The following is a 12,368-nucleotide window of genomic DNA, read 5'->3' as shown; positions in this document are numbered from 1 at the left end:
TGTAATTTCATCTGGTTTTGTTTTCGGTAGCATTCCATAAGTTGACATGAATGGAGCCACAACTAGCAGAGCAACAATTATGGTGCAGATAGAAGATCAAAAAGAAGCACCAACAACCACAAAACCTCAACAATATTTTCTTTTCCCCTCTTAATATTACTTATGCACACATGTATTATTAAAATATTGCCTTTTCACTGCAAAAAAAATTTTTTTGATGTGATGCACTGTATCATTGTTTCAAGATAATGTGGGGAAAATATTTTCCTAACTTGCAGATCTGCAGATCTACACCTGAAAAAAACATATTAAAATAATATTGAGGTTATTTGTTCATATCAGCTTCAGAATGCCTTTTCCCAGTAATAATTCATCAATTCTTGACAAGCACTCTACCAAAGGAATCTTGAGATTATCATATTCATGGCTGTATCAAAATGCTTTCTTTCCACAGTGTTTTATCAATGTTCAACATGCATTACAAGAAAAAAATACATGGAAAAATGATGAAGAAATGGCAAGCTGAGATAAAATGGAAAGTTGAAGCAAACCACTTCTGAAATTAATTCTAAAAGTTCTAATAAACAGGAACACAAGAGCAATAGACGAGAAAGAAACCAACAATAAATCAGATGGAAAATGCCAAATTCTACTGAAAAACTAATGTATTGTCAGGCATAGAACCATAAAGTTCAAAGGATCCCTCCAAATCCTTATAATTCCTTAAACTCTTTGCTCTCAGGATGCTTTCGCAACTTTTATAAATGATATAGGACCCATAATAATATTTGTTTGTATATTTATCAATATTTATTGTGTAAAAAATTAAAATGGATGCATTCATAAAATATGTATTTCTTGAATGATGTAAAAATAACATTATCAAACCCATTAGAAGTTAACATAAATTTAAAAAATTTCATGAGCAAACCTGCATTTATTAACATTTTTTTAAAATTAGAAGAATGTTATTGTTTTTAATTTTTGCAAATACATATGTTCAGTGTCTGGCCAATCATTTTGATGTTGATCCCCCTAAGAGGGTCTTGGGGGATCCCCACATGTCCTCAGACCATATGTTAAGAAAAGAATATTTGTGGCTCAGGGCTGGGGATTGCAATATATTGCAAAGTTGGACTTTGGGATTCTTGTTCCCTGTTTAAATACAAGTGTCTTGCCCTCTCAGTGTTATTGGGAGTGTTCTTGGTAGTTCCTTGATTAGGCTGTTGTTTACTGTTTTAAGGTTTACCTTATTCCCTTCTAGGTGATGATGTTACCTAGTTGGATAACAAAACATCTGCAAGAAAGCAACCAAGCTCAGAGAGCACCAAGGATTCATTTGTTAAGGAACACAGATATAGCCCAAACCTCAAGTCCATTTCTACAGCGTTTTTAATAAGCAACCACTCTTCTCTCTTGAAACCTCTAAAGCAGTGTTTCTCAAACTTGACAATTTTAAGGCACGTGGACTTCAACTCCCAGAATTCCACAACCAGCATTAAAAAGAGATTCTTCCCCTTCTTCAGAGACAGCGTATTTCCCTGTCATATGACTCATAGTGTCAAGCAGTTTTTCTTTAAATTTAGTCCAGGGGTGAATAACCATACAATATGGTACCTGAGACTTGCACTTAATTAGGGCAGAGATGGGGTATCAGTGGAGAATCAATAATACAAAAGAGACAGAGATGCATTGCATGTGAACCTCCAAACCTGTCTTTCCTGTATTTATTATATATATATATATATATATATATATAAATGGAATGAATAAAGCGCGTTCACCAGGAGAGTTTAAAGTTAAAATACTTCAATTAAAGTATTTTACTATATTAAAAGGTTGCCAAGCTTTCGTTGGGAAAACTCCCCAACATCTTCAGGGCTGAGAGACCGTTTCTAACAAGGTGATTCAAACGGGTTCCATAGACGTCTGCACGTGGTTCCTAGACTGTGCTAGCATTCCCTGCTGAACAGCTGATAGGTGGGGGGGGGAATCGGAGTAAAGATTTCTTCTGTCGTTCTCTCGAGCACTTTTGTTCACATTTCCGTCGACCTCAGGGGGTATTGTTAAAGTTATGTTCCGCCCTCTCCCGGCAGTATTGGCTCTCGTTGCAGTGGGGGGGTTTAGTTTGATGTCATTGTGTATCCTACCATGGAGGCGGGGCTTCATCGGCTGCAATTTAACATCTTTCCTCTGCTGCGTGCTCCCATATTTATCTTCGCTCGCATAATATAGTAAATATAGTATATTTAAAATAGTACTATTTTAATATAGTAAAAATACTGTAATTGAAGTATTTTAACTTTAAACTCTCCTGGTGAACGCGCTTTATTCATTCCATTTATAATTATGCCCGGGAGTCGCATTTTCACCATCATTATTGAATATATATATATATATATATATATATATATATATATATATATATGTGTGTGTGTGTGTGTGTGTGTGTGTGTGTGTGTGTGTGTGTATGTATGTATGTATGTATGTATGTATCTATGTATGTATGTACGTACGTACGTACGTACGTATGTACGTATGTATGTATAGGAAAGTTGGCTTTTTTCCCTTTGACTCTTTGCAATCTTTTAGGCCTATTTTAAAGTTTACACCACAGTTGTGTGTGTTTCCTGCCTCCATCTGACATCACTGTTTATAGTGATGTCACAGCAGTTTCCAGAGTTGTAAGCAAGCAGGAGGACTCATTTTTTTTATTAAACTTAGCTCTTCCATATTAGTTCAGAATCAGTATTCACACACCTCACTTATGTTAATTTACCTTAATTTAAGGCTAATATCACATGAGTGAAACTTGCTATCTTGAATTTAGCTAGCTTTCTGTGTGCTTTGGATGCTGAACAAAGCCAGCCCATTTGGATACTGTATAGTTCCATATATTAGGGAACTACCCAAATCGTGGATTAAAACAATATTCAAGTTAAATTATGTTGTGTGAATATAGCCAATTTGTGCTATAATTACCCTCAGGCTTCTGAGCATATTTATTTATTTATTGGCAATCTTTCTATTCTGCTTTTTATAGATAGCAATCCCAAAGTCACTGATCCCAAAATAGCCATCATTTTTTCTCTCTTCAGCCCATTAGGACACAATACATCTCTTTCCATTTTGTTGATCCTCATGTTCTGTGACTTAATTTCTTGATAGCGACTCAAAACAGCTTCTTCTCTTTTTGTTTTCTTTTCTGGTTTATCTTTTGCCTTTGCCTTTTGCAGACAGACATATTTTGCTATGCCTCAGTGGAAGGTAGGAAAGCACCCTTCTACCACCTGGAATAAAGCTACCCAAGAGCTGTTCACCTAATTCCCTCTTCCTTTTGCCTCTCATTTCAGCCCAGTGCAGAAACAGAGCTTGGTGGATTCTATTTTTAAAGCTTAGAAATTGAGATGTGCTCATAAACACACAGTGGGGAAAATATACGCTTTCCCTGCAGTTGAAAACACAGTTATACAATCCTGCACTTAGACTGGCATTCTATTGCATTTTGAACAATTAAAACAAAGGTGGGGGTTTATTTCATATTCAGCATTAATTGCAATCACTTTTGATATAGCCAGAAATTGAGACCTGCAATTGGATATAATTTGACTGCCTATTTTGTTCTCTTTTTTACAATACAATCTTTTGCAATGCCAAAGATAGGTAATTTGCAATATTTTCATTTCTAAAATAAATTCAAGATGGAAACCTGTCCAAGATGACTGCTTCTCATGAGCGCACGCACTTTGCTTTCATTCACTGGAAGAAAAAATATATCATATAGGATTGAATTGGCATTGTGTGCAATGAAACTTCTATCCCAAATTAATATCTATATGGTATCCCCTAAGTTTACATGTGCAAATCTGAGGCAAGGGAGGAATTGGTTAGTTATGAATGTGGCTATATTCACGCAACACATTTAATCAGGTCAACAATATTCCAAGCAAGTACAATTGCACCACACATTAAGCTCAACATGTTCCATGAACCCAGCAAATTCAATTAATTTATTATAGATACAGAAAAATGAATTAATTCAGTGATTCAGTTAAGCATGCTTTCTGAATACGGTACTCTTATCTATCTATCTATCTATCTATCTATCTATCTATCTATCTATCTGTCATCTACTACTGTATAGCTGTGCAGTGCTTCAGAGCACATGGAACAAAGGCATTACAGAACACATGGAGATACTCACATAGTATCTGTCAGCAATTCTTTAAAGCAGCTGCATCTTCTCTTAGATGTCTCTATAGCTGCAGAATGACTTTGGGAAATGACCATTTGGATTAATGAGCTGCAGACAGATGTTATGTATGCTCCATGTGCATCATGGGGGAATACCCAAAAGAATTATTTTGAGAGAGTGCAAGTCCTAAATTACCTAATTCTCAGAAAAGAGCCATCAAAGGGAGGCATTGAAGAGATAGCCAGCAAAGGAATACTCCATTCTCCCTCCTCATACATAAGGCATGTTGGCCAGCACAGGTCAAGAACAACAATAAAATGGGGAAAATTGTATTATCCCCTTGTTTATTAGCCTAAATTAGGTGAGTTTGTCAGTTCCCTTATTTTCCAGCAAAGACAGAGAGAGAGAGAAAGAAAGGAGACCACTTGGAATACTGCATCCAGTTTTAATCACCACGAGGTAAAAAAGGTGTTGAGACTATAGAACAGACATGTCAAACTCACGACATCACATGACGTCACGCAACATATCGGGAGAGTTTTGCTATTGACTGCAATGGGGTGGGTGTGGCTTCCGCATGATGTGTCCAGCCCGCGGGCTGGCAGTTTGACACCCCTGCTCTAGAAAGAGTACAGAGAAGAGCAACAAAGATGATCAGGGGACTGGACGCTAAAATATATAAGGAACAGTTGCTGGAATTGGGTACGTCTAGTTTAATGAAGAGAAGGAAGAGGGGGGACATGATAGCAATGTTCCAATATCTCAGGGGCTGCCACAAAGAAGAGGGAGTCAAGCTATTCTCCAAAGCGCCTGAAGGCAGGACAAGAAGCAATGGATGGAAACTAATCAAGGAGAGAAGCAACCTAGAACTAAGGGGAAACTTCCTGACAGTTAGAACATTTAACCAGTGGAACAACCTGCCTCCAGAAGCGGTGAATGCTACAACACTGGAAGTTTTTAAGAAGAGACTGGACAGCCATTTGTCTGAAATGGTATAGGGTTTCCTGCCTGAACAGGGGGTTGGACTAGATGACCTCCAAGGTCCCTTCCAACTTTATTATTATTACTACTACTACTACTACTACTACTACTACTACTACTACTACTAAGTTATTATTGTTATTATTATTATTATTCAGGTAGCCCTTTTCTTACAGCCATTGTTTAGTGACCGTTTGAAGTTAAAATGACACTGAAAAAAAATGACTTACTACTTATCCTCACACAAGGTCACATGTACAAAATTCGACTGTTTGGCAATGAACCTGTATTTACAATGGTTGCATCATCCTAGGATCACATGAACATTCTTTGGGAACTTCCTAGTTGTGGAGGCAGATTCACTTAATGACCATTGCAGTGATTCACTTAACAATCATGGCAGTGATTCACTTAACAATCATAAAAGGTTGTAAAACTGGGCACAGCTCACTTAACAACTACCTCGTTCAGCAATGGAAACTCTGGTCTCAATGTGGTTTTAAGTCAAGGACTACCTGTATAGCCTTCAGTAAAGAGTCAGTCTCCAGAATATTGGGCTTCCGTTGAGCTTGTCAGCTAGTAGTTCAGATTCTTCTAGAGCAGTGGCTCCCAACCTTTTCTATACCCCGCACCCCTAGAATGCTTGTGATATATTCTCTCACTCTTACAAAAGTTCAAAATAATGCCAACCAATTATACATATACACTATAATTTTGAAAACCCAAGTTTTTGCACCCCACAGGATGCGAGCATCTCTGGTTGGGAAACCCTGTTCTAGAGAATGTTAGCATGCAATAAACCTATATTTATTTGAACCACCTTGATTCCTGATTTCCTGTACTTGACAATGATTTTAGATGGAATCCATAGTTATAGTGTTTCCAAATCACAGGCAGAAAATAATAGTTCCACTTAATTCTGCATTGGTCAGATCCTATTGCAAATTGATAGATTGGATTTTTGAAGAAAGTTTGAGGGAAACTGGAATAGACTTTAGAAAATGGCAGTAAAGATGATCAAGAACTAGAAATTAACTCCTATGAGCAAAGAATGAAGGAATGAGTTATATTTAATCTTGAGAAAAGAGAAATGGAACTTCTAGTGAGACTGCTACGATAAGATAAACATCTCTCTCACAGCAAAACTGTGCCAAAATCTCCCTGGAGAAAGAAGAGATCCTGAGATAGCCCATGTGTCCCAGAGAGCAACTCCTCCTTCCATTATGTATTCAAGATGAACAGTGATTAATATTTATATGTTACTTATATGTAAGGGTGTAGGTCTATACCAGTGGTTCTCAACCTGTGGGTCAGGACCCCATTTGGGGTCAAATGACCATTTCATGGGGGTCGCCAAACAAGGCTGTCCGCCATTTTTCCCCCTTTTCTTTGGCCACGCCCCTGGCACCCGGTGATGTATAAGTGGTTGGAGGTCACCACAACATGGGTAACTGTATTATGGGGTCAAGGCATTAGAAAGGTTGAGAACCACTGGTCTATACATATGTTGTATTAAGGTGACCAACTTTTTTACAATAAAAAGGAGGACACAAATAAATTGAAGAAAAAAAATATCGTAAATAAAAGAAACATTTTATTAATTGCAACAATAATACAGACAACTTGCATGTGCAAAGTTTGCCAGCCAGGTGTTTTGGTGCACTCAGCAGCAATTCCTATTGGCTTTCGAAAGCCAATAGTGGGAGTAGCACAGCTCATGCAAAAGTTGAAAAAAAACCATCCAAAAAAGGTGCAGGAACGCCGTTCTGAGTGTTCTATGAGGGAAAAAAAAAGCCCTGCAGATTAGTCTTCAAATATCAAAAAGGAGGACATGAAGGAGGACACTTTTTGAGGGAGGACAGAACTTACAAAAGGAGGACTGTCCTCCCTAAAGGAGGACGGTTGGTCACCTTAGTTGTATATAGTATGTTTAAATGTGTGTTATGTATGTGTATACTTTGAGAGCAAGCAACTAAATTGTGCCCACAGTAAAAAATGACAATAAAGGTTATCTAACTATCTATTTTTGTGAATAGACTGCAGGAATCAATATTTTACAATTGGCTTCTGAGTTGAGTGAATGGAAGTCAACGGAGGAACCATCTTTGCTCACTCAAAAATAAGGCCTTTTTAAGGACATAAAACTTGACTAAATTTCATTTCTTAACCACTTTGGATATATTTCATTGCCTTTGAAATATTAAAATCCTTCAGAAGGACAAATTATACTGAACTCAATGAGTGCGTCACCTCCCATCAGAAAGAATTTTTAAATACAATTTTAAAGTTTTTTTAAAAATATAACTTTTTGGATTAAGCAGAAAAATGATTCTTACAGTATTTTGGAAAGTTATCAACAGATTCAAGGTCCAGATGGACTTGGAATTATAATTTTGAATTAAGTGGAAGAATTCTTCCTGTGAATTTTAAATTAATTAGAAGAATCCTTTCTGTAGGAAATGGTAATGGTTTGGGGTTCTTTAAGCAGAAATGTGATAATGGGACCTTGAAGATTTTACACTAGAGAGAGCTAGAGGATAATAAATTTGTCTTGTTAATAAAGAATGGAGCAAAAACTTTGATGGATATTTTTGAATATTGGTCTTTGAAATTATTTGATATGATAGATGATGTGTTAATGAAGTTACAAAAGAACAAGCTACACTGGATACGTTTGCAATTAATTTGAATGTGGATTTAAATATGACAAGCAATGAGAAGGACATGGAGAAAAATTTACTGGATATACAAACGAAACCAGGTGTTGTTTCATTTCTTAAAGAAGATGTATAATTACTAAGCCAGAAAAGTGATTTTCCTGGATGTACAAGAGAGATCTTTTAAAGTCATGAAGGGATTTTTGAGAAGTGACCAAAAAAAAAAAAAAAAAGACAAATTTTACTTACTGGATGTACAAAAAAGCCCCATTAAAGTTTTGAAAATTTTGTCTTGGGACAAAAAAAAAAAAAAAAGATGAACAGAAATCAAGCTTTAGAACTTTGTTTGAAGGAGTTAAAATTAAAATAGTTAAAAGTACAGGAAAGGACTATAGGCTTATTCCATCAAGGTTTTGGATTCTGTTTTTAGTTAAGAGATTAATTATGAGGGGAAGAAAATATATATATTGTATGAAATGATGGTGATGAACTAGTAAAATTGTTTTTATTTGTTAGGGTAAAGGGGGTGTTGCTTCTTTCTACCCTTTGTTTTCTCTTTTTACACTATTTTTCTTCTTATATATTTTTGTAATCTGCATTAGTTTTTATGCTTTCTGTTTAGAATCTTTAACAAAGTTATTTGGAGAAAAAAAACCCAAAGAAATGGGAGATATGACAGCATTGTTGAAATTCCTAAAAGGATATCACATAGAAGAAAGGGAAGACATGTTCTCTTTCATTCCGGAGAATAATGAAGATGTGAAATAATGGATTTAAATTACAAGAAGGCTGATTCCAGTTGAACCTTAGGAACTCTCCTTAATGTAGTTTGACATTAGAATAAATTATCAATAGAGATGGTAGATTCTGCTTTACTGGATGTATTCAAGCAGAGGTGAGACAGCCAGTTGTCACAGATGTTTAATTCCTGCATTGAGCAGGCTATTGGAATTGATGACCTGAATAGCCCTTTCCAGTTCTATGATTCTATTATTTTTAGAGGCATCTGCCGGGCGTCTGTGGAAATGGGATATACTGGATTAGAAAGACAAACAAGGCTTAGGTCTTCTTAAGTTCTGATTCATTATTTATTATGAGCTTTGATGACATTCCTTCCTAGTGCTTATATATTTAATGAATGGCTGGCTTCACACAATGCCCAATAAATAGTAAACTTGGCTTAGCAGCACATCTTTGCTAGGTTCACATCTTTTTCCAACGTGACATTCTCCACATATATGAGATTGCAACATCCAGAACTCCTCAACTAGAATAATATCCAGCTGGGAATTTTTGGAGTTGCAGTCCTGATGCTGCAGGGCAAGTTGGGATTTCCATATACCTGGTTCTGACCAAGGATGCTTCATGACAGGTTAGACACAGAAACAAACATTGCCATTTGATCAAAGTAAGCAACATCACAAACGTGAAGAGGTAGTCTTTCTGATGTGCTGAACACAAGGATAACACAACCCTTCCCAGGGAGAGTTTAAAATCAACCACCACTACTCAAAGGTGTTTCTGAAAATAAATAAAATCACTGCAAGATAACTTATATTACAGGTAGTCCTTGACTTGCAACCATTCATTTAGTAACCGTTCAAAGTTATGACACTGAAAAAAAGTGTCTTATGACTGTTTTTCAAACTGACCGTTGCAGCATCCCTATTGTTACATGATCAAAATTAGGACTGTTGGTGACTGGCTCATATTTAAGACAGTTGCAGTGTCCTGGGGTCATGTGAACACATTTGTGACCTTCTGACAAACAAAGTCAATGGGGAATCCAGATTGATTTAACAACCGTGTTTCTAATTTAATAACTACATTGATTCTCTTAACGAGAGTGGCAAGAAAGTCATAAAATGGGGCAAAACTCACTTAACAACTGCTTAGCAGTGGAAATTGTGGGCTCAGTTGTAGTCATAAGGTGAGGACTGCCTGTATCTAATAGACTTCTTGCTAGTTAAACTATTTTCACCCAGTCCCTTATTCATAGTCCATAAATAAGAACTGCCTAACATTCTGTATATTATCTTTTATATTCTAACCTTCAGAACAGAGACTACTAACATCGTAGAACCTTATAGGAACCTTTATAGCTACAGAGAGTGATAAAATGCTTCAAACACCTGGTGTTGCATTTTGCCCTTGCATTTATCTTAATTTCCTCTAAGGGTTCAAAGAAGTGCATATGGTGATGGGTTCTTGCTTTATTTTTATCCTCAATATATCCCCACTCTATGCGACAGGTTGGGCTAAGAGATAGCATGAAACTCATCATTACTATTTAAGCTCCAAAGCTGAATAAAAAAAATTGAATGTCAGTATCTCTATCACCAGTCCAGCCCTTGAATTACTGCACTATTCTGGCTCTTTAGAGACTTTGGAGCCATTATCCAATATGTGTAAGTGGATGAAGCATGTAGCAATAGCAATAGCAGTTTATACTGCTTCATAATGCTTTACAGCCCTCTCTAAGCAGTTTACAGGGTTAGCATATTTCCCCCAACAATCTGTGTCCTCATTTTACTGACCTTGGGAGTATGGAAGGCTGTATCAACCTTGAGCCAGTCAGGATCATACTGCTGGCAATCGGCAGAGTTAGCCGGCATAATGCATCTAACCACTGAGAAACTACGGCTCTATGTAATACTGCTTTCTACCCTAATTCCAGAAAGAGAAGGTCCTTGGAGGGATTGAATACATCTACACTACCAGTTCTATTATTTCAACTTTTTCCCATTCCAGTGCATGGAAAAAAGACTACAATCCCAGTGGAAGGCCACACTAGCTTCAGCAAAAGAACAAATTGCCCATTTTGCAGGCAGACTAGAAGTGACATGAGAAGCATACATAATACAATTGCCAGAGAAAGAGAAGCCACTACAGCAAAGCTGGCCTGACAATGACCCTATAGGGCTGGTAAAAGCAACAGTTGGCAGAGAGCAGCAATTTCCCTGCAGCAACTCAAGGATATTTTCTCACCAAGCACCATGCTGAAGTCGCAGATTTTCTGCTGAAACTCTGTGGAGGGGTGGGCAAGGACCAAGAAGCGGCCACAATCCTATGAAGGAAGAATAGAATAAACCAAAGGTAGACCCTGTGATGTTCAAGGGCATCCCATGATGCTTGCCAAAATTCTTTCCTGATTTAATTATTTTTAAATATTACTTAGTGATGACCACACACATACACACACACACACAATCACAAGACAAGCTGAGCAACAGAACATCATCTTTGTTTTCCAGACTGCTTCTAAGCTCCACATGGACCCCGGTGGCATTTTGAGAAAATAAATATGGTGGGAGTCTGCAGCTCAGTGTTTTCTTTGGAAGTCTGCCTGTGTAGCTCAGCTCAGCCAGCTTTATCATTCCTCTTCTTTTTGACAGATTCCTAAGTACAGGGATCAGTTTCTCAACCTATCGCTTAAGGTTATGCAGCCTGTCTACCCAATATTTGCAGTGCTTTCTCCTCCCTGGAATCTGGACCATTCAAGTCCTGGCAGGTTCAACTGAATATGCCTTTTACAGGCATTCACAGAAATAACAAATGCCTGCTAGCTGGCACAGTTTGGTTTGGACATATGGCAACTTATTCAGAAAAAAAGACCAAGGGAACTAGTGGTGGTAGGTAGCTGGAAGTCTAGAGAAGCAGTAGAAAGATGATGAATTCGTCTTCCAGTCAATGAGCTTTTAACTGGCTTACATTTAAGGAGGTGACCTTTCTCTCTTTTTTTAAAAAAACAATTTTTATTGGTTTTTTTAATTTCTTAGAACAACACATTCAGGGCACACCGTGGTGCTAGGGTAGTCAAACATCCCAAAACAAAACATATATACTTAATACAATCAATACATCGAATATTCCCTTTCTTTTTCCCTGAAATAGCATAGTATATTTAAAATTTACAATTCTAGCTTAAATTTATTCAACCTGAACCTGTTTTTAAGCTTCATTACTTTACAATACCATAATCAAATTAACTTTAAATAAGAACATTTTCAATTCAAATATCCCTTCCACGTATGTTCTACTTTCCTAGTTTTATCAAGATCTTATTTACTTCTTCTTCCATTAATCTCCTTTATTTAGAATAAAATGTTAATCCATTCTGTACCTATCCAATCCATCAATTAATCCATCTCTTCAAGCTAGAAAGATAATACCATACCTTAAATCATGTCATTCCATTAAACAGAATTCAGGTCTCCAGTTAATTATCATAATTTTCATAGAAATAAATCTTACATTCTAAAAGGAGCATTCTTAATATTCTAAATTGTCTTTAATCCATTATATAAAAATATCTCATTTTTAAGCAAAAATATTAATCTATCCTAAACACGTCTAAATGTATATATTTATCAATCTATTCTATACATATCTAATCCTTCAAATAATCGATCTCTTTGAGCTGACAAATTAATATCAAACCTTCAATCATTTCAATCCATTAAATAGAGTTTAAATTTCAACCAGTTAATTATCATAGCTAAACATCCATGTTATAAAACAAACAAGTCATCTTA

The 12,368-nt window shown here is 36.5% G+C and overlaps 1 protein-coding gene across 4 annotated transcripts in view; it reads right to left on the bottom strand.

The window, feature by feature from the left end:
- Positions 1-12,368, bottom strand: part of SRRM3 (serine/arginine repetitive matrix 3) — a 187,499-nt gene that overhangs the window by 145,395 nt on the left and 29,736 nt on the right. Inside the window, exon 2 of one of the 4 annotated variants that reach the window (XM_039334628.1) lies at positions 10,822-10,900. The exons of the other annotated variants lie outside the window; for them this stretch is intronic. The gene's annotated coding sequence lies outside the window, so the exon portion shown is untranslated. The remainder of the gene's footprint in view (positions 1-10,821; positions 10,901-12,368) is intronic. 4 annotated transcript variants of the gene reach the window in all.

Source organism: Crotalus tigris, unplaced genomic scaffold (assembly GCF_016545835.1).
Source record: "Crotalus tigris isolate CLP2741 ecotype Arizona unplaced genomic scaffold, ASM1654583v1 scf7180000017632.1879674, whole genome shotgun sequence".
Lineage (NCBI taxonomy): Eukaryota > Metazoa > Chordata > Lepidosauria > Squamata > Viperidae > Crotalus > Crotalus tigris.
Note: the sequence above shows the minus strand (reverse complement) of the source record. Positions and strands in the feature narration are given on the sequence as shown.